This window comes from Lontra canadensis, unplaced genomic scaffold (assembly GCF_010015895.1).
Source record: "Lontra canadensis isolate GAN:19392208 unplaced genomic scaffold, GSC_riverotter_1.0 scaffold27, whole genome shotgun sequence".
Taxonomy (NCBI): Eukaryota; Metazoa; Chordata; class Mammalia; order Carnivora; family Mustelidae; genus Lontra; species Lontra canadensis.
Window position 1 is genome coordinate 4,270,970 of NW_022631021.1, and position 23,380 is coordinate 4,294,349.

Sequence of the window (23,380 nt, forward strand, 5' to 3'; positions counted from 1 at the left end):
TTGTGATAGAGTAACCTGTCAGAACAAATGCACATGAGGCTATGGTAAAAACTGCAAAGCAAAGAGTTGACCCTTGATATGCTTATTCAGAAATGGTTATTTGAGATAATACAACTGGAACTGGGAAGATGATAGTACGTGTTTTCTGTCTTAAGCAATCTAAAAATATAAATCTGAGAAAGCAAATATGTAAATATGTATGAAAATGCTAAGATTAACTTGTATATCTACTAACACACTATTTTTTAAATTGATTTTTATTTATACAAATGATAAGCAAAGCCATTCTCTTTGTCCAAAATTAGAACATTATACATGAGGCTAAAATTGCCTTTGACCACCACCCTAATTTTTCTCCATGCACTCTCATTTTGGAGGTAATTATTATTGTTGGTTTTGTGTATACCCTTTCAGATAATTTTCATAGTACTTTCTCACAGAGATTTGATTCGTTGCTGTATTACAGTTGTGCTAGCAAGCCTAGAAACCTTTGTTTGTTAATGTTGAATGGGAAAATAGTGCTATTTATGAAAGATCTTTAGGACTGGGCTTGATTATCAAAGTGTAGAAAATTACACTGGTAGAGAGTAAGTCATATCGGGGGCAGTGTGTGCATGTGTGTATACACATAACACAAATTTGTGAATACACACACACAAATTTGATTCATAAGCTACTCTATCTCAGTTTCCATAGCTGCAACCCAGAATGAGAGGCTCCAAAGCATCACTGAGGTTTTGTTCAACTCTCACTTTCTATTGGTCCATTATTTCTAGTGCTAATATAGCTGAAAAAATGACTATGTGACAGGACTTCTGCTTTCCCCCATGGTATTTAGTTTTAATTTGTTTATGCAACCTAATTTTGTTTGCAAAAGCTGGATGCATATTCTTTTGTTCAAGACAGATTCAAGTCAAACCTGGTTCCCAGGAGAGAAGATCCAGTAATATTAGTTATCCTTTCATACCATTTCATGGTTATTCCTTATCAAGTTTGTCCAACTCCCTTGGAGTTAATCCCACTAAATTTACCCTCTCATAATTGTTCTGGGTACCATTAGAATACACTCAGTCACACCAAACTTGGTGAGTAATGCTGATATACCTCATATATGATATTCTGTAAAATCTCTCTCTTCAGATCTACATATTAAACTTAGCTTCTATACTCCTTTCTCTGATTCTCTGATGTTTTATGTTTTCTTTCTCCAAATCACTGCTACCTATACTAAAGCATCAAAAAAGTAGGTGCTTTTTAAAATATATCTTTTAAGTTTGTTATTTCTACATTTATATGAAAGTAAATTTTAATCAGTTAATTTTTATACTCTATTAAATAGATGGTTATATTATCTACTCACTGGTATTCATTTATAAGCTCTGCATTCTGGCCCAGCATCTATGCATTATGATTTGTTGTTTTTCTAACATACTTTAGATCTCCTTCTTCAGCTGTAACACTTCACATCAAATGAAGCAAGGGATTGCTGCAGAAAGCTGAACACAGGGAACAAAGCGTTAAGGTTCTTTATTGTGAGAAAAATGTAGAATAATAAACTTCATGGAAACATATACATTTATAATTTCAGAACCCAGTGGAAATCACTTTTTGCAAGTGTGTAAACTCTTTATAATTGTGTCTTCATTACTAACAACCCTGAGCAGTTGAATTGCCAGTTAGTATGAGGTTTTCAAAACAGGGCTGAATAATATTCCACCATAAAAATAGTATTCGAATGTAACCACTGACAACTGCCACCTGGTTAAGGTATCTTGTTTCTAATTTTACAGGTGTCAGATCTGGCCTGCTTCAGTCAGCTTCTTTGCCAATCTCATCACCTGTGATTTCCAGTTAAAACTTTATCACACTTAGATGACTAGAAAACAGTATAGACATGTGAGGAAGAGAGTCAACTTCGAGGTGGAGGTATTCTTTAGTAATTACTAGAAAAATCTCCAGAGGGAACACATTCACAAACATCTAATAAAATATTTCAAGCCAGTGGGAATTTAATGTGTCCATCTCAGATTTAATTTGACATTAATGGACATTCTTATGCTGTGTTAAAAGACAAAGTTAAATAATTTTTAGGGGTCATGGAATATACTGGTTTTTATAGATGATTTGAGTCTTATACTAAAAAAAAAGTTTGTTTTAATTAAATCAACAATTCCTTCAAGATTAAGAAAGACAATAAAAAGCATAGGAGTTTATGCCTTTTTATGAGCCAGCAATGCTTCTAGAAGTTGGTGGTAATATATAGTTCCGATATTTTTATGGTAATTGCTTTCAGATTTTAAAGAAGCAAGTTCAAACATTTTCTAGAGAACTGTTCAGTGCTAGTCTTAGTTCTCAAGGGTGCAAATAAATGATGTTTATCTCTCATCTTTGCACCAAAGGCAAAAAACAAATGAAAAACCCTGTTTAGGGGTGTACTAAAGAGAGGTGCAGTTCGAACATTTTTATGGCACTCATTTTCTCAGGTTCTTAGGTCCTACTTCTGCACCAGTACTGTTATAATACTGTTATCTTCTTTCTGATACACACACTGTGTCCTCCCTCCAGTACACTATGTTTGTGACAAATAAGTCTGAAGTTCTTTTCTTTCTTGAGGTCAGCAAGATAATTCTCATAAGTTTCCTCATGTCTCTGGGTGAACTTACTTGCTTTTAAGATTTAGTACATCAGTCAATGTCCAGTCTGGTGTTATGTGGCTATGCTTCTAAAATAATTGTCATTAAAATGTATAATACCATTCTTTGGCTTAATACATATACATCCTCTTCATTTTAGGCTAAGCCTATCCCATAAATTTGGAATACATCTTCTCTGACGCTGCATAATTTCAGTCATGTTATTGCCCAAAATTAGGCCACAATTTTTCATTTGTATAGAAAGTTTAATAATAGAGCAATGTGAATATTATATTAAAAATCTTGGAGTTGGGGTGCATGGGTGACTCAGTCAGTTGAGCGACCAACTCTTGATTACAGTTCAGGTCATGATCTCAGTGGCATGAGGTCATGCCCCAGTGTAGGAGCATTGCACTCAGTACAGAGTCTGCCCGACATTCACTCCCTCCCATTCCCTCTGCTCCTCTCCACACCTGCACATGCTCTCTTTCTTTCTCTAAATAAACAAAATCTTAAAAAAAAAAAACCACCTCAGACTCATAAACAAAAGCTAAACTGTCGCAGTTTATTGGTTAATTGGAATTAGTTAATTGGAAAGTAGATTTATCAATATTTCCTTTGTGTCATTTTTCTTTCATATGAGAAATTTCTGGGGCATCTTGGTGGCTCAGTCAGTTAAGCGTCTGACTCTAGATTTCAGCTCAAGTCATGATCTCTCAGTCCTGTGAATGAGCCTTGCACTGGGCTCCCTGCTCAGTAGGGTGTCTGCTTACCTCCCTCTCCCTCTGCCCAGGACCCTGTTCAATGTGCTCTCTCTCTCATTCTCTCTCAAATAAATAAATCTTTAAAAAAAAGAAAATTCCTTGCCACACTGAGATCAAATAAGTATCTTTTAATTGTTCACTGTCTCTTCCTCATACATCTGAAATATAATGTAATCATAACATGTACACATCCTTGCATGACATAGGGGCTTTGTCCTTTTTTTCCTTCTTGAAACTCAGTATTCAGTATCAGTGCCTTAGTTCAGGAGTCTGCAGATGGTTTTTGTAAAAGGCCAAATAGTAAATATTTTCAGCTTTTTTGGAACAATTCAAGTCTGCTGTTATACCACAAAAATGGTCACAGTCAATATACAAAGGAATAGGTGGGGGCACCTGGGTGGCTCTGTTCGTTAAGCATCTGCCTTCAGCTCAGGTCATGATCGCACTGTTCTGGGATCCAGTCCTGCATTGGGCTCCCTGCTCAACAGGGAGTCTGCTTCTCCCCCATCGTCACTCTACTCGTTCTCTCTCTCTCTGTCTCTCAAATAAATAGATAAAATCTTTTTTAAAAAATGGCAACTACTCTTTTTTAAAAAAAGGAAAAAAAAGTTAAAAAAAAAAGGGAATGGGTGCAGCTAAATTCCAATAAATATTTACAAAAGCAGGTGCTAGCCCATGGGTCCTAGTAGTTGGTACCTTATACGTTCTCAGATGCATATAAACCTCTGAGATAAGAGTTTCGGCTGTCTCGTTCATGCTTATATCTGCTTTTTTATATATATATATAAAATTTTTTAAATTTTTTTATAAACATATACTGTATTATTAGCCCCAGGGGTACAGGTCTGTGAATCGCCAGGTTTACACACTTCACAGCACTCACCATATCACACACCCTCCCCAATACCCATAACCCCACCACCCTCTCCCTCCCCCACTCCACCCTCAGTTTGTTTTGTGACATTAAAAGTCTCTTATGGTTTGTCTCCCTCCCGATCCCATCTTGTTTCATTTATTCCTTTCCTACCCCCCAAACACCCCACATTGCCTCTCAACTTCCTCATATCAGGGAGATCATATGATAATTGTCTTTCTCTGATTGACTTATTTAGCTAAGCATAATACCCTCTAGTTCCATCCACGTCGTCGCAAATGGCAAGATTTCATTTTTTGATGGCTGCATAGTATTCCATTGTTATATCTGCTTTTTAGGATTGGTCTGAGCATGTAGTACATACTCAATCGAAGTCTATTAAATAAAAAAAAAATTCTATTCTGTGTTCAATCAAATATATTTTATATGGGCGCCTGGGTGGCTCAGTTCATTGGGCTACTGCCTTTGGCTCAGGTTGTGATCCTGGAGTCCGGGGATGGAGTCCCGCATCGGGCTCCCTGCTCGGCAGGGAGTTTGCTTCTCCTGCTGACCTCTCTCCTCTCATGTTCTCTCTCTCTCTCTCAAATAAATAAATAAATAAAAATCTTTAAAAAAAATATATATATATATTTTATATGTATAAGAATAACAGGCACCTGGGTGGCTCAGTGGGTTAAAGCCTCTGCCTTTAGCTCAGGTTGTGATCCTAGGGTCCTGGGATCCAGCCCCACATCGGGCTCTCTGCTCAGCAGGGAACCTGCTTCCCTTCATCTTTCTCTTCCTGCCTCTCTGACTACTTGTGATCTCTGTCTGTCAAATAAATGAATAAAATCTTACAAAAAAACAGAGTAATAGATAAAAGTATATGGCAGGAGTGACATCAGCAAAATTGGTGGAGCAGGGACTCAAGAGCATGTCTTACTACAGAAACACTAGAAAACCTGGCAAAAACTGTCAGAATCAACTTTGTCAGAACTCTGGTTTACAGCAATCAAAGGTTTACAGCAATCAACTGAACATTTAATCAATAGAAAGGCAACTGAATAGTGGCAGGAGAACTTTGTAATAATTTAAATTACCCATGACTTTACTTCCCCCAGCTCAGTGGCAGTCTAGAAGACAGCAGTCCACATCCCCAGGATGGAATCGTAGGACTGGAGGGAACAGAGCAAACTTTGTTTTTCAAGAATTATGGCTGTCTGTTTTGACCTCTCTTGGAGCTCCCTAAAGCCTAATGCAAAGAGCTTGCTTTTATTTCTCTAACTCAGAACTCTTTCAGAAAAGAGAAACAGTAACACGGCTGCAGAAGGCAGTGGCTGAAAATATTCAAAGGCAAATTAACTACTTGTTGCCACATAAGGCAAATGATATCAGTACTGGCAAATCACAAAGCCATTAAAAAAGATGGGAGGAAAGGTTGGAAAGGATATGCTTTTGAGAAATAAGGGCTTTGTAAATTTCTCATGTATACTAGGGAATCCACAAGGCCATGCTCATGACCAGAGTTAGAAGCATGCTCAGAAAAAACTGAAGATCCTAAGCTCTTACTTGTCACAGGCATTCAAGCCAAGCCCATGCAAACAGGAAAACAAGGCCAAGCCAGAACTGCAAAGAACCTGAACACTGAAGACATGCCCAAACAAACACACAGAGCCCTGCTATAAAGACTGGCGGGGGGGGGGGGTATTTTTTTTTCTTGGCTCCAGGCATTTAGAGACTTCAGTGGCCACATACAACAAAGTCTTTAGTTTCCCCAAAAATAAAAATCATGAAAAAAGTCATGAAACAAACAAGTAAAACCAACAACAAGGAGCAACAAAAAAACTTTGAGGAAGGAGGAGAATTTGAATTCTAGAGTTAGCATTTTATGGTATTGAACATGACAACTTGTCAACAAAAATTATGAAGCATACGAAGAAAGTATGGTATATTTATACACACACACACACACACACACACACAGAAGTGAACAGAAACTGTCCTCGAGGAAGCCCTTTGGACTTATGGGTAGAGATTTTAAATTAAATCAACTTTTTAAAATGTGCTCAAAGGGCTAAATGTAACAATGAGCCAAAAAAATTAAAGGAAACCAGGAGAATAATGTATCATCGAACAGAGAATGTCAATTGAGGTATTATAAAAAGAAACCAAGTATAAATTTAGGCACTGGAAAATCTAACACTTAAAATGAAAAATTCACTGGAGGATATCAACATCAGATTTGAGCAGGAACTAGAAAGAAGCAGCAAACCTGAAGATAAGACAATGGAAATTACCCAGTCTGAGGAACAGAAAGAAAAAAAGAATAAAAAAAAAAAAAACCCACCAAAAAAAATAGAACAGGAGGTACAAACTTCCTAACTTACTCTGTGAGGCCAACATTACTTTGAAACAAAAGCTGGACAAAGACATTACAAGGAAATAAAACTATACACCAATATCTCTAATGAATATAGATGGAAAAATCCTCAACTGAATTCTAGAAACCCAAATTCAGTAGCCTACTGAGAAGATTATACATCATGGCCATGTGAGATGTATCCCTGAAAGGCAACATATGGAAACCAATCAATACGACACACCACATAAATAGAATGAAGGAAAAAAAACCCTCACAGGATCATGTCAATTGTTCCAGAAAAGCATTTGACAAAATCCAATAATCCATGCATAAAACACTCCACAAACTAGGAATACAAAGAAATTTACACAGAAGGATAAAGTGCATTAAAAAACAACAAAAACAACAACAACAACCAAAAAACCCAGCTAATATAATAATGATGAAAGATTAAAGAAATTTTCCATAAGATCGGGAACAAGACAAGACTGATTGCTTTCACCACTTCTGGTCAACATTTTACTGGAAGTTTTATCCAAAACAATTAGGCAATAAAAAGACGTAAAATTCATATAGATTGGAAAAGAAGTAGTAAAACTCTTTTCACAGGTGACATGGTCTTACACAGAGGAAATCCTAAGGAACTAACAACAAAACTATTAGGGCTAATAAACAAATTGTCCAGCGTTGCAGGATATAACATCAACACACAATAATTAGTTACACTTTAACACACTAATAATGAATAATCAAAAAGGAAATTAAGAAAAAAAAACTTTTTACAAAAGCATCAAAAAAATAAAATATTTGTAAAGAAATTTAGCCGAAGAGGTACAAAGTTTATACACTGAAAACTATGAAAACAATACTAAAAATATTGAAGAAACAGACAAAAGGAAAGATAGTCTTTGTTCATAGATTGGAAAATGTAATGTTGTTAAGATGGCAAAACTCTACAAGGTGATCTACAAATTCAAGGCAACCCCTTGAATTGAAGGCAACCCCATTTCACACAAATGGAAAAAAATACTAAAATTCATATGAAATTGCAAATTACCTCAAGTAGTCATCTCGAAATAGAAGAATAAATGAAATAAAAGACTCTATTTCTCTCCCTCTTTCCCTCCTCCACTCCCTCTGTAAAAAAAAAAAAAAAGTGACTACTTACTTCACATAATATAAAAAATTAACTCAAAATGGATCAAAAATACAAGATCCAAAACTATAACATTCATAGAGTAAAAAAATAGGAGTAAATAATGATGACAGATTTGGCAATGAATGCTGAAATATGACACAAAAAGCAAGAGCAATAACAACAACAAACTGGATAAGCTGGACTTTATCTAAATTAAAACTTTTTGTGCATCAAAGGACACTATCAAGAGAATGAAAACACTCACAGTATAGGAGAAAACATTTGTAAGGGATACATCTGATAAAGGTCTAGTGTCTGGCACATGTAAAGAACTCTTACAAATCAACAACAAAAGGAAAAACAACACAATTTAAAAATGGGCCAAGGCATCAGGGAAATACAAATCAAAACCACAAAGAGACACCACCTCACACCAGTCAGAATGGTTAAAATTAACAGCAAACAACAAAGTTGCCAAGGACGTGGAGAAAGGGGAAACCTCTTACACTGTTGGTGGGAATGTGAGCTAGTATAGCCACTCTGGAATACAGTATGGAAGATCCTCAAAAAGTTAAAAAATAGAGCTACCCTATGAACCCAGCAATTACATTAGTGGGTATTTGCCTAAAGATACAAATGTAGTGATCTGAAGGAGCACCTACAGCCCAATGTTCATAGCAGCAATGTCCACAATAGCCAAACTATGGAAAGAGACCAGATGTCCATTGACAAATGAATGGATAAAGAAGATGTGGTATGTATTTATGTGTGTGTGTGTATGTGTGTGTGTGTACATACACACACACACACACACACACACACACATTTAACATTCCACGTATACACGATGGAATTTACTGAACCATCAAAAAAATGAAATTTGGGCACCTGGGTGGCTCAGCAGGTTAAGCCTCTCTGCCTTCGGCTCAGGTCATGGTCTCAGGGTCCTGGGATCGAGCCCCACATCAGGCTCTCGCTCAGTAGGGAGCCTGCTTCCCTCTCTTCCTCTGCCTGCCTCTCTGCCTACTTGTGATCTCTGTCAAATAAATAAATAAAATCTTTAAAAAAAAGAAAAAAATTTTGTCATTTGCCATAATGTGGATGGAACTAGAGGGTATTATGCGAAGTGAAATAAGTCAATCAGAGAAAGATAATTATCATGATTTCACTCATATGTACAACTTAAGAAACAAAACAGACGATCATAAGGGAAGGAAGGAAAAATAAAACAAGATGAAATCAGAGAGGGAGACAAACAAAATGAGGGTTGCTGGAGGGAAGGAGGTGGGGGGATGGGGTAAACTGGGTGATGAGCCTTAAGGAGGGCACATGATGTAATTTATACGCAACTGATGAATCACTGAACTCAACTTCTGAATCTAATTATATGCTATATGTTAATTAATTGAATTTAAATACAATTTTTTTTTTAAAAGGTAAAAAATGGACTAAGGACTTCAACAGACATTCTTCCAAACAGGAATATGCAAATGGCCAACTAGTACAGGTAAAGATGCACCATATCATTTGCCATTAGGAAAATGCAAATCCAAACCCTAATGGGAGAACACTTTATATCTACTAATATGGCTATAATTTCAAAACGGCAAATAAAAAGCATTAATGCAAATGTGGACAAAACCCTTAGGCATTGCTGGTAGGAATGTAAAGTGGTACAGCTGCTGTGGAAACTGGTTTGGCAGTTCCTCAATAAGTTAAACACAGAATTATCATATAATCTGGTGATTCCCAAAAGAATTACAATATGTGAACATGTGGTCAAACAAGCACTTGTATAATGGTGTTCATTATAACACTATTCACAATAACCAAAAAATGGAAAAAACACAAGTCTCCACCAACTAATGGAATGATGAAAAATATGTTATATCCATAGAGTGGAATATTATTCAGTCATAAGAAAAATGAAATACTGAGATGTTCCACAACATAGACGAAGCTTGAAAACATGCTGAGTGAAAGAAACCAGATACAAAAGACTACATATTGTATTCAGTGATTTTACTTAGATAAGATATCCAGAAAGGGCAAATTCATAGAGACAGAAAGCAGATTAATGGTAGCCAGGGGCTGAGAGAAAGGAGCACGGTGAATGACCAATAAATGTGTACCAGATTTCCTTTTGGGGTGATAAAAATGTCTGGAACAATATAGTGGTTATGGTAGCAAAACATTCTGAATGTACTAAATGCCATTAAATTGTACTCTTAAAATGGTTAAACTGATAAATTTTATGCTGTGTGCATTAATCACCAAAAGTATATGACAGGAGTTAAAAAAAAAAAGACACTTTAGTATTAAGCATCAAGGTTTTTGAGTGTCAGAAAGCCTTGGTTAATCGCTCAATACTAATGAACTTTTATAAATGTACAAATGAGCCTAGAACTAAAAGGCCTAGCAATACCAATCTATATGATCTGAATTGTTTCCATGCAGGGCTGTGTGTATGTGTGTGTGTGTGTGTGTGTGTGTGTAATCTCTTGAGATGGTAAGGGACAATGATGATGACTGATCTTGATGAGAGATTTCAGCGGAAAGGCACTGACATTATTAAAAGACAAGAAAACTGAACTGTAGAGGAGAGATGAAAAGAATTAGGGATCAACTTGACTAGTGGAGAATAAACCGAAGATTGGTTTAATAGCTAGATCCAAGTACTGTATCAAATATAACTAAGTGGGGGAATGAAATAATGCTGTATTATTTAAAGGCTAGAAAAAAAATTATGGGTTTTTATGATTATCTTGTTTTCTTTCTTAAACACATTTTAATTAGCTACTTCAAAAATTTGGAAGGCCAGTTTGGGTAGGTGTGGTGGTTTTGGCATAGTAAGCTTGAGACTGGGAGATACCAAAAGATCTGTGCCATCCTTACATTGTAGTTACAGTGACTTCGATGTTTTAATGAGCAAAGAAAGAAAAGGGAATTATTCTCTCTTTTTTCTAAATATTTACAAATACCTTGGGCATTTCTCTTCAAATAGGTCAAGTCTTTCGTACCTGAGAGGTAATAGGCAGATGGGATTGAGGCCATGTTTGCATAAAAAAGAAGTTTCTTTAGAGTCAGATAATAAATACTAAAACCACATTTTAAAAAATGTGGAAACTTTTAAATAGACTACATTCTAATCTGCAAAAAACTATTTCGCTACTATTTTGCTTGAAAAGAATGAAATGATTAGATGACCATTCAAATTACATTTAAGTGAAGTGGGAGAATCATATTTTTCTGATCATAACTCTCTATAAATTCATAACTTCTCAAAAACAATTGCACTTGAGACACAATTTAATTATTTAACACTTACTTAATTTTATCCATTTTTGTAGACAGGTAGTATCACTATCATAATTCCCAAGAATGTCAATAGCATGATTATAGATGACAAACACATTTTATCACTGCAGACAGGAACATAAAATTCAGCATCAGCCTGGGAAACTATAGAAATATTATCACCAATAATGCAAAATTTCTGCTATATGCAGTGTACAAGAAAGTCCCCAAAGGACCTTCCTGCTGAGCATAATAAATTGTTTACCCACAGCACTGTCAACACTCAGATTAAATATAAAACTAAATAAATTACATGTAAGTAAAAAACTCAAAAGTAACATTTAGTTAAAACGAAAATAAAAACTTTCTCTTTTTGACAATATCATATATTAGATATTCTGAAAAACCCTTCAACTATCAAACACTTAAAATGATGGATTTAAAAAAAAAAGTCTTTCTAAATGCCCAACTGAGCTACTGAAAAAGTAAGGGGAAAGTCAAAAGTCATAAACTATGGTAAAGCAGAAGTCTAGTAAAATACACAATCACTGAAGCCATGGCTGCTCTGAGCATCTTTTAATCTTCAATGACCTAGAAATGAATCCCAGATATGGTGCTGGTGGTAGAAGGGGGTTGAATTCAGGAGACAACGCTCAGTTCCCACATAATAATAAAAAAAATTGGATTAGACATCCTATTACAAAGCCAGACCTTGAAGGGCAATACCCATGTTTACAGGGTGAACTACATAAAGAAAGAAACTTGCCTCCCACAGATTTGGCTCTAGATAGAGAGGGGGGAAAATTCCTCATGTGGGTTTGAAGCCAGGATTCTCACTATATTGTTCTTCCAAAAAAATAAGAATTAGGTTCAAAGTGATACTGAATTGGAGGATCCTTTTCCATGTCTAACAAAAACAAAACAGACCAAAAACTAAAAGTAAAACAAAAGTAAACTGTAATTTTCCAGGAAAGAATATTAAATGCAGACCTCCAAGAAAAAAAAAAAAGTATCCACAAATACGAACCCATGATAACAAAAAAATTTACAAACAGATAAAGAAAAAAAAGCCAACATGCGATAAATAATAAACCTATATGATATTCAATAATCAGAATGATCAAAAGCAAAATATGAGTTTAATGCATTTAAGGAAATGAAAGAGAAAAGAGATCATCAAAAATGAATGGGCAGAGGTACTACTTTTGGTAACAGTGGATTATTTTGATTTGGGCCAACCTTACTACAGATCACAATTATAAGCCCTGTACAAAATACTACTTAAAAAGGTAATTGTTTGAAGGCATGGGAATAGGATAAAAGCAGACAGAAACTTAAGGGGAATCATCTTTGAAGAAAGAGAACTGAAGACAATCCCATTTTTATGGTTTTTTCCAGTCTACAGTGATAGGAAATTATAACTGAAGCAGAAAACCACTGTTTTTTCTGGCTAGATGAGTCAATGAATAAAGTTAGGTACTGACACAATGACTGAAATGTTAGGAGGATGCCGAAAAAGAGGATCTACAGAGTGGATAATAATAATATCTAATAATAATCTAAAAAAAACTATATCCAAATCTTTGGTTGAACCCTGAATTATGCAAGCATGAGAGAGACTGTAAGAGCCAAAAGGCTGAGAGAACTGACCTGCAAATTCAAGTGCTGCTGACTGCAAGGAAAACAGAAGTTATGGTTTATCTCTAGGCAAATGAACTCCCTCCTAAAACAAAAATGAACACTAGCCAGAAGCCAATATTAGATTCAATCTCTATAATGGATTATCCATAAAGTATAAAATTTAAAAACTACTAAGTCTGTAGAGATACAGAGAAGTGCGCTCATAATTAAGGGAGAGAGTGGTCAATAGAAACAGACTCCAATATGATGCAGATGTTCGAATAAGTAGATGTGGATTTTTAAAAAGTTATACTAAACACATTCAAGAGCTGAAAGAAAAATAGTCATAATGAATGAACAGAGAAACTCCAGAGATGTGGAAACTAACAAATAAAGGAAAAATAACCAAATGGAAATTCATTAACTGAAAAGTTCAGTATCTGAAGAAAAAAAAATTTTCACTGATGAGCTTAACAAAAAATTGGAGATGGCAGAAGTAAGGGTAAGTAAACTTGAAGTTAGAGCACTAGAAATGATAATCATAAAAACAGATAAAATTATAGGGGGGAAATGATCTATGGAACAATGTTATGTAGTCTTAACGTAGGTACAGTTAGAGTCCCCAAAAATAGGGAGATAAAGCAAAAAAAAATTATTTGAAAAAAAATGACTAAAAATTTCCTGTATTTGCTGGAAAATACAAATTTTCAGATTTAAAAGCTCAGTGACTCCTAAGCAAAGAAAATGATACCTAAACATGTCATTGCAACATTACTAAAAATCAAAGGTTAAAAAGAAAATCTTAAAAGCAACCAGATATTAACCCTTTATCAAATATGTGATTTGCAAGTATCTTCTCCCAATCAGTAGGTTGCCTTTAGGTTTTGTTAACTATTTACACTTCACTGTGCAGAAGCTTTTATTTATTCTTTTTTTTTTTTTAAGTTTTTATGAGAGAGAGAGAGTACAAGCAGGGAGGGGGCAGATGGAGAGAAAGAAGCAGACTCCCTGCTGAGCAGGGAGCTTGACATTGGGCTCCATGTGGGGCTTGATCCCAGGACCCTGAGACCATAACCTAAGCGGAAAGCAGTCGCTTAGCTGACTGAGCCACCCAAGTGCCCTAAAGCTTTTTATTTTGATGTAGTCTCAATAGTTTGTTTTGCTTTTATTTCCCTTGCTTTAGGAGACATATCTAGAAAAATGTTGCTATGGCTAATGTCAGAGAAATGACTGCCTGTGCTCTTTTCCAGGATTTTATGGTTTCAAGAGGTCTCACATTTAGGTCTTTAATACAGTTTGAATTTATTTTTGTGCATGGTGTATTAAAGTAGTCCAATTTCATTCTGCATGTAGCTTTGTCCAGTTTTCCCAGCACCATTTGTTGACTGTCTTTTTCCCATTGCATATTCTTGCCTTCTTTGTCAAATATTAAGTGGGTTTACTTCTGGGTTTTCTATTCTGCTCTATTGATCTAAGTGTCTGTTTTTGTGCCAGTAACATACTGTTTCAATTACTACAGCTTTGTAGTATATCTTGAAGCCTGAAATTCTGATACCTTCAATTATGTTTTTCTATTTCAAGATTTCTTTGGCTATTTTGGGTCTTTTGCGGTTCCATAAAAAATTTTAGGATTGTTTGTTCTGGTTCTGTGAAAAACGCTCTTGGTATTTTAATAGGTATTTCATTAAATCTGTAGATTGCTTTGGGTAGTATTGACATTTTAACAATATGTGTTCTTTCAATCCATGAGCAAGGAACATCTTTCCATTTCTTTGTGTCTTCTTCATTTTCTTTCATCAATGTCTTATAGTTTCCAGAGTATAGATCTTTTACCTCTTTGGTTAAGTTTATTCCTAGATGTCTTATTATTTTCAGTGCAATTGTAAATGGGAGTGTTTTCTTAGTTTCTCTTTATGCTGCTTCATTTTTAGTATATAGAAATGCAACAAATTTCTGTATGTTGATTTTGTATTCTGAGACTAGTGAATTCACTTATCAGTTCTAGCAGTGTTTTGGTGGAGTCTTTAGGGTTTCTGTATATATAGTATTATATGATGTCATCTGTAAATAGTGAAAGTCTTAATTCTTCCTTGCTATTTGGATGCCCTTTATTTCTTTCTGTTATCTGATTGCTGTGGCTAGGACTTCCAGTACCAAGCTGAATAAAAGTGGTGTAAGTGGACATCCTTGTCTTATTTGCTGTGGGTTTTCATACATGGCCTTTATTATGTTGAGGTATGTTCTCTCTAAACCTACTTTGTTGAGAGTTTATATCTTGAATGGATGTTGTACATTGTCAAATGCTATTGCTATTAAAAGATCATTAAGAGTTAGTATCCAAAATATATGAGCAGCTTATACAATTCAACACCCTAAAACCAAATAATCCAATTAAAATTGTGCAAAAGACATGAATAGGCATTTCTCCAAAGAAGACATACAGATGGCCAACTGACACATGAAGAGATGCTCAACATCACTAATGATCAGGGAAATGCAAGTTAAAAGTACAATGAGGTATTTCCTCACACCAGTCAGAATGGCTAAAATAAAAAACACAAGAAACAACGAGTATTGGCAAGGATGTGAAGGAAAAGGAACCCTCTTGGACTGCTGGTGGGAATACAAACTGGTACAGCTACTCTGGAAAACAAGATGGAGGCTCCTCAAAAAGTCAAAAATAGGACTATCCAATGATCCAGGAATCATATTACTGGGTATTTGCCCCCAAAATACAAAACACGAATTTGAAAGGATACATGCATCCATATATTTATAGCATTATTTACAATAGCCAAATTATGGAAGCAGCCCAAGTGTCCATGTTTAGATGAATGGATAAAGAAGATGTGGTATATATACTCAAAATGGAATATTATTCAGCCATGAAAAAGAATGAAATCTTGCCACTTGCAATGCCATGAATAGAGAATATAACGCTAAGTGAAGTAAGTCAGTCCAAGAAAGATAAATACCATATGATTTCACTCATATGTGGAATATAAGAAACCAAAAAAATAAAGAGAGACAAACCAAGGAATAGACTCTTAACTACAGAGAACAAACTGATGGTTACCAGAGAGGAGGTGGGTGGGGGGCTGAAATAGGTGATGGGTATTAAGGAGTATACTTGTTGTGATGAGCACCGGGTGATGTATGGAACTGCTGAATCACTATATTGTATACCTAAAACTAATATAAGACTGTATGTTAACTATACTGGAATTAAAATAAAAACTTAACAAAAAAGAAAAAAAAAACAAAAACATGGACTCAAAAAGATGTATGCACTTTTACATTCACTGTAGCATTATTTTAATAATCAAGACATGGAAGTAACTTAAATGTCCACTGAAGGGTACGTGGATAAAGAAGTTGTGGTATGTATATACAATGGAATATTATTTAGCCATAAAAAAGCATTTTTGCCATATGCAAAAACATGATGAGCTTGAAGGCATTATACTAAGTGAAACAAGTCAGATGAAAACAAAAAAAAAACAAATATTGTATGAACTCACTTATATGTAGAATTTAAAAATGAATAAAAACGAGCTTATAGATACAGAGAACAGACTTAACAGATTGGTGGTTGCCAGGTGGGGTTAGGGGATAAAATGTGTGGAGGAGATAAAAAGTTACAAACTTCTGGTATAAAACAAATGTCATGAGGATGCAATGTTCCACAGGTTGACTATAGTTAACTATTACTGCATTGCATATCTGCAAGTTGCTAAGAGGATAAATCTTAATAGTTCTCTTTTTTTAAGATTTTATTTATTTATTTCCAGAGAGACAGAGTGTGTGAGAGCATAAGCAGGAGGAAGCAGCAGGCAGAAAGAGAAGCAGGCTCCCCACTGAGCAAGGAGCCCAATTCAGGACTTGATCCGAGGACCCTGAGATCATGACCTGAGCTGAAGGCAGACACTTAACCTACCAAGCCACCAGGTATCCCAGACCTTAATAGTTCTCGTCACCAAAAAATTATTAACTATGTATGGTAGTGTATGTTACCTAGACTTATTATGGTAATCGTTTTGCAAAATATACAAATATCAAATCATGTTGTATACGAGAGACTAATATAATGTGGTATTAATTATATCTCAATTAAAAAAAACCCAAAAGAATTATAAGTATTTTTTTAAAAAGCATCCAGAATTAATAACACAGTGAGAGGTTCAAATAACAACAGACCTCTCAAAAATAATATAATCTGGAAGAAAATGAGACTTCTTTAATGTCTGTAAGAAAAACTGGTCAACATATATTTCTATATCCAGCAGAAATATCTTTTTAAAATGAAGTAAAAATAAATACATTTTCCAGAAAAAAGAGCTTTTATTAATAAGTTTTGATACCACATTACATTTAGTCATTATAGTCTCATAAGCTCCTCTTGATTGTGACTGTTTCTCAGAATTCTCTTGTTTTTAATAACCTTGAAAGTTTTAAAGAGTATTGATCAGGTATTTTGTTGAATGTCCCATAGTTGGATTTGTCTCATGTTTTGTCATGATTAGACCAAATTTATGTATTCTGAGGAGGAAGATTACAGAGGGAAAATACCATTTTCACCACATCATATCAAAGGTACATACCACCCACATGACTTATTATTATTGTTGATACTGTACTTAATTGCTTGGCTGAGATTAATGCTTATCTGTTTTTTCCATTGTAAAGTTATAATCCCCCTCTTCTTCAAAAATAAATCACTGTGCATAGCCCACATTTAAGGATTGTGAATTCTGGCCCAGCCCCTTAAAAGTAAAGTAAATTATTTGGAATTCTTCATGGAAGATTTACCTCTTTTGTCCATATATTTACTTATTCAGTTAGTAATTTATATCAGAATGAACTTATGGGTATATATTTTATATTTTGGGTTAAAATCCAATACTATTTTGTTTTGTCACTTAATTTTTTTTCCTGCTTTGGCCATTTTCCTGCATTTGGCCTCTTTCAGTTGTCTGTACCTCTTTCACATACTTCTTATGTGAGTTTTCTAGAGCTGCTGTAACAAAGTACCAAAAACTTGGTAGTTTAAAATAACAGAATTGTATTCTCCCACAGTCTGGAAGCCAAAGGTCTGAAATTTAGGTTTTAGCATGGCCACGATCCCTTTCAATACTGAAGGGAAGAATCCTCCTGTGTTTTCCAGCTTCTGGTGCTTGCTGAGAATCCTTGGCATTCCTTAGTTTATAGACACATCACTACCATTTTTGTCTCTGTTTTCACATAGCATTTTCCTCTCTGTGTCTCTGGATGTCTTGTCTTCTTCTTATAAGGACACCAATCACTGGACTTAGAGCCCAACATATTATAGAATGACCTCATCTTAAGTATTTTCAGAACTGCAAACACTATTTCCAAATAAGGTCACATTCTTAAGTTCTGTATGAATATGAATTTTGGAAGGACACTCACTAACCCATCATCATTGTGAGATATTTAAGTTTCCCAACATTCTGATATTACAAGATCATGTTGTATATTCTCTATCCCAGTCCAAGAATCCGTTATTTCTTTATGGAGTCCTCTATCCTTTTATTGGACAATATTCTAGAAATCAAGATATGGGTGCTAGGTGTGATTGTTGTTACTGGGGTGGTGTTATTTCTAGGCCTTCTCAGCTGGCAGCACAAGGAAATATGTGTGTATATTAACCAGTGTGTGTACACCTATAAATATTTCCATATGTAACAATTTAGAAGTATATTAAACTAAAAATAAATTCATACTAATGTTTCTAACTCTGATTCATTACCAAATAGATCATTCTAGCCTTATTCTCCTGTTTATATGTCACATCCCATTCTAACTGTGAGAAACCTGGTTCCAACATCCCACCATCCATTTACTTAATTGTTCAATTCCAGGGTACATCTATAGAGTATCAAAATTGTTAACACATACCCTCATGGAAAACTATTTTGGCAACACAAGTAAAACACCTTTCCCCTTCCTGCCTTCTCTTTCTGTGAAGTTGTTTCATATATTTGTAATACAATGAGATTGTTTTGTCACTTTTGAATTCCATTTTAGGTTCTCCGAACTCCAAAATGGTTTTAAATTTGCATATATTCAGATTCATTCTTTGTGTTTTGACAAATGCATAGTGTCATGTATCCACTAATAGATTTCCTACAGAACAGTTTCACTGCCCTAAAAAAATTTCCTGTGCTTCATCTTTTTAACCCTCTTGCCTTCCTCTGAACTCCTAGCAACCACTGATCTCTTATCCTTGTAATTTTGCCTTTTTCAGAATATTATATAGTTAGACTCATACATGTCTTTTTTGGTGACTCGACTTTTTAGTAATTTAAAAAAATCCCTCAATAGTATTCCATTGTATGGATATATCAGTTTGTTTATCCATTCACCTACTGAAGGACATCTTGGTTGCTTCCAGGTTTTTGACAATTATGAGTAAAGCTGTTATAGGTATCTGCACCCAGGTTTTGGTGTGGACCTAAGTTTTAAACTAGTTTGAGATGACTGAAAATGAAACCACAACATATCGAAACTTAAGATGCAGAAAAAAACAGTATGCAGAGGTAATTTATAGCTATAAATCCTCATATTAAAAGGATGATAAAAGTCAAATCAATAGAACTTTCTCCTCAAAGAAACTAGGAAAAGAAGAGCAAATTAAACCCAAGCAAATGGAAAGAAGGAAGTAATAAAGATTAGAGTAGATATAAATGAGATAGATAATAGAAGAAAAATAGATAAAACCCATGCAACTTGGTACTTAAAAAGACAGGAAAAAAAAAAACTCACCTTTAGTTAGGATAACAAAGAAAAAAATAGAGATTAAATTACTAAAATCAGAAAAAAAAAATAGGTGACTTTACTATTAATCTTCTCAAAATAAAAAGTATGATAAGGGAATATTATGAAAAACTATATGGCAGAAAATTAGATATCCTAGATGAAATGGATGACTCCCTAGAAAGACACAAACTATCACTAAGGAAAAAAAAAAAAAAAAGAAAAAGAAAAACTGAATAAATCTATAAAAAGTAAAGAGACTGAATTAATTATCAAAAAAACTTCCCACAAAGGAAACTCCAAGCCCAGCTGATTTCATTAGTAGACCTCCAGTCTTGCATGGTTTTTGGCTCCTGTTAGATTATACTTCCTCTTATGCCACCACACTCTCTCAGATCTTCATGCTCATCTGCATTGCCAATGTCTGACAGCCAGCATTCCCCAGCCTGGAGAGAGCCTCCTGCATCTCTAAAACCGCCTTTCAGGCTGTCCAAGTTGTCTCTGGAAGTACCAACTAATGTTTCCTCAGTGTTATGGTACATACTGCTACGATACCTAAGTTTTAACTGTCCTAACTCTGTTTTTCCAATAAACGCTATGATTTTTAGTATGTAAATTTGGAAAAAGTATGAGTTTTGTTTTGTTTCTCTAGGACCACATGAATGCCTATGTCTATTTCCTACGATTTTTTTTTTTTTAAGAATTAAGTAAGTTAATAAATGTATGGTGCCTAAAATATCCCTGGTACATAATAAGCTTTATTTTAGTACTATTGTTAATGGGGTGATTTTTTTTTCTAATGTGATCTTTGCCCATTTTCCCCAATTGAATATATGTTAGCCCAAAATTATAAAAACATGCCATTTTCGTAGCAATTGCCTTCATGAAACCAATGAGTGCTCAAAATTTGATTTAAGTTTAATCACAAATAAGCCACACATAAGCCAGGATCGAGATTTGAGATTAATTAATAAGAGACTTGTATGAACATGGTAGGATGCAAAGTGTAAAGTGATCATTATCCTAAACTCATCTCTTACATGTAGACCTGAAATTGGCAAGTTGGGGACAGCATAAATCTCAGACACAATCAATCACAGAGGGAAGATGTTTTCATCATGAGAGAAGGTAGTTTTGAAAATATGAAAATCAACAAAGCAATTGGTGTCCTGTTAACAAACATGTCAGGGCTAATCTGGTAAAGTATGGTGGTCGTGAAGAAACTTCCCATAACCTTGGGAAAACCTAATAAAATTTTCAGGAGTAAAGGGAATGTGATTTCTAGGTATTTTTATAGACTTTTGTTTGACATTAGAAATTATAAAGAGATACCAAAGGCTTTTGGTATCTGCCATGCTGAAGAGCAATCAATGCAAGCCTAGTCACAGTTACTGAAGTTTAAATGTGCTGGTCTTGAAGGAGAGATGTGATCATCAAAAGCTCTTGAAGCAAACATTTACAAGTCTTTTATGCTGACTAAGGTCTTGAAACACATACACATAGGTACGTACACAGCATACAACCAAAGGTATAGATAACTGTACCACTTTCAGATTTGAGTTAAGGCAAAAATAGGGAGAAAGATATCAAGATTGTGCACTAATCTACACTCTTACCAACAATCCAGGATGCTGGATTTAGAGTATCCACAAATAGCTTAAATAGTGGTGTTGAAAACCATGCCAAAAAAGTTTATCCACCTAGCCACAGTGAGAGAAATGTAATGGTCACTAAAGAAAGTATGCAAACTCAGACTTGCAAAGACAAAGGGACTGTGATGGGTTCTAGTAGTTCTTAGTTCAAGGACTTAGAGCCAAAAAATTCAGGATCTTCCTTGTTTACAATCCCAGTGTAAGGTAGAGAACAATGAACCATACTTAGTTCATTTACTAGCATAATCCACTTGGTTACAATAGCCATCTGAATAATTTTGTTTGTGCCTCTCTCTCACCACCTTTTCCTATTCTGCACTACCTGCCATTAAAGAAATTGAAAGGAGGTAAGACTAGTTGTCTTGTTAGGAGAAAAGTTCTGAAACCAGTCTTGCTTTTTTAATCTACCTTCAAAAGGAAGTTCTGGCTTTGCCTATCAGTGATTCTACTTCCTCCAATCTCTGAGAAATGATCTGAAGATGCCCAACTAGCATTTTGGAACCATGTGATAAAAAGCAAAGGTAACAAGGAGAAGAAGACAGAACCACAGACTTAAGAAACCAAGAGTTAACAAAGATCAAGGAGTAGACCAGGCTGGGAAAAGAGAGGTACAGGAAAGGGATTTGGGGGAATTGGGAGAAAGATACTAGAGCAGTGCAAGAAGGGGTGAGGGAAGAGAGCAAGAGACATGTGGGATTTGAAAAAATGCTACTTTAACTTTATATTCTTCATGTTTTAGAAAAAGGTGAGTAAAGATTAAGCAAATAGCAAAGAATTTTTGCTAGCTGTTTTGATCTTTCTTTGATCTAGGCATTGCTGAGATCGAACCACGTGGATCTTCAGATTCTTAAACTGGTTCTGAAGACAGGTAACAAAGACCTGAATTTGATTAGTGGTTAGTGAAAGCAATTTAGCCCCACACCCAGATGTCTTTTCAATGTCTCTTCATTTCCATAGCCTCAGTCTACTTTTACATCTTGCTTCATTTCAAATATTGCAAAATCCTCCTTTCTTTTATCTTCTCATCAATCCATCCTGTTTCTTGTTTCATAACATAATCTTACTAGAGACTGCAAGGAAATGTCCAGCTTTTTTACTTGGCACCTCAACAGACTTAAAGATAAGTTGACAACACTATTTCAGCAAGTCTCCCGAGCTATCTCTGTGTCTTTCCTAGTATGTCTATTAGGAAAAACTTCAGACTACAATTTGGCACTGAGTTGCAAGCAGCAGCGTTTGTAGGAAATCAGGCATGGGAATATTGGTCTTTTCCCAAGGATGCCCTTTAAACTCAAAGGGATATCCAGAATTCCAACCAAATAGGCAAAATAAAAAGTTGATAATGTATTAGAAAGAAAATCTGTTTGAGTTAACAAAAACCAACCAACCAAAACAAACCTACTCCTACTGAAGTTTTGCTTTGATAACTTCACTACAGAGTACAAAGTTGCTTCTACGAGGACATATATAGCTAAGGACTACTGAGAGTAAGGGAGCCATCCTATTCAGGTCTTGTCCTGGAGAACACCTTTTTGAGGGATGGTGCAGGCTGTCACAGAAGAAGAGGTTTCTTTGTTCTGTATTTCTCTTGACAGAACCTTACATCTCACAGATCTGAAGCTGAGAAGTTACCGCTGAGATACAACCAACAATCTGGGAAGTACAAATTCAATTTCTCTGCTCAAGGTAGTTCTCTCTCCTGATCTCTCTTCTCTTGCCACTTAAAAACAGACATGCTCAACTTCATCTCTCAATGTGTTTGAGGCAATATAAATAATTTAAAACTACTAGAAAGCAGATATTTTTCCCAGAATATTTTTGTCTGAAAGTGATTTTGGCTGATCTCTCTCAATTTAAAGTATACAGGTCAAGAAAACAAAATGGAAGCTAAAACCCTGAAAGATTATCAGTCAATCAAGTATTCATTTGGTCATTCAACAAATCTTAATTGAGAACCTATCAGATGTTAGGCCATTAGGCATTTGTTGGGTGCTACAGATAAGGCTACAAGTAGGACACCCTACACTCAAGTAGGATACAGACCAGTAAGGATTTGAGGTAACTAAAGAGGTGAGTATAGTTATGTACCATGTAACAAAAGCCTTAGGAATAGGGTATTGAAGGGGGCCCAGGTGGCTCAGATGGTTAAGTGTCTGCCTTCAGCTCAGGTCATGATCTCAGAGTCCTGGGATCGAGCCCCATGTAGGGATCCCAGCTCAGCAGGGAGTCTACTTCTCCCTCTCCCTCTTCATCTCCCCTTGCTTGGGCTCTCTATGTGTGTCTC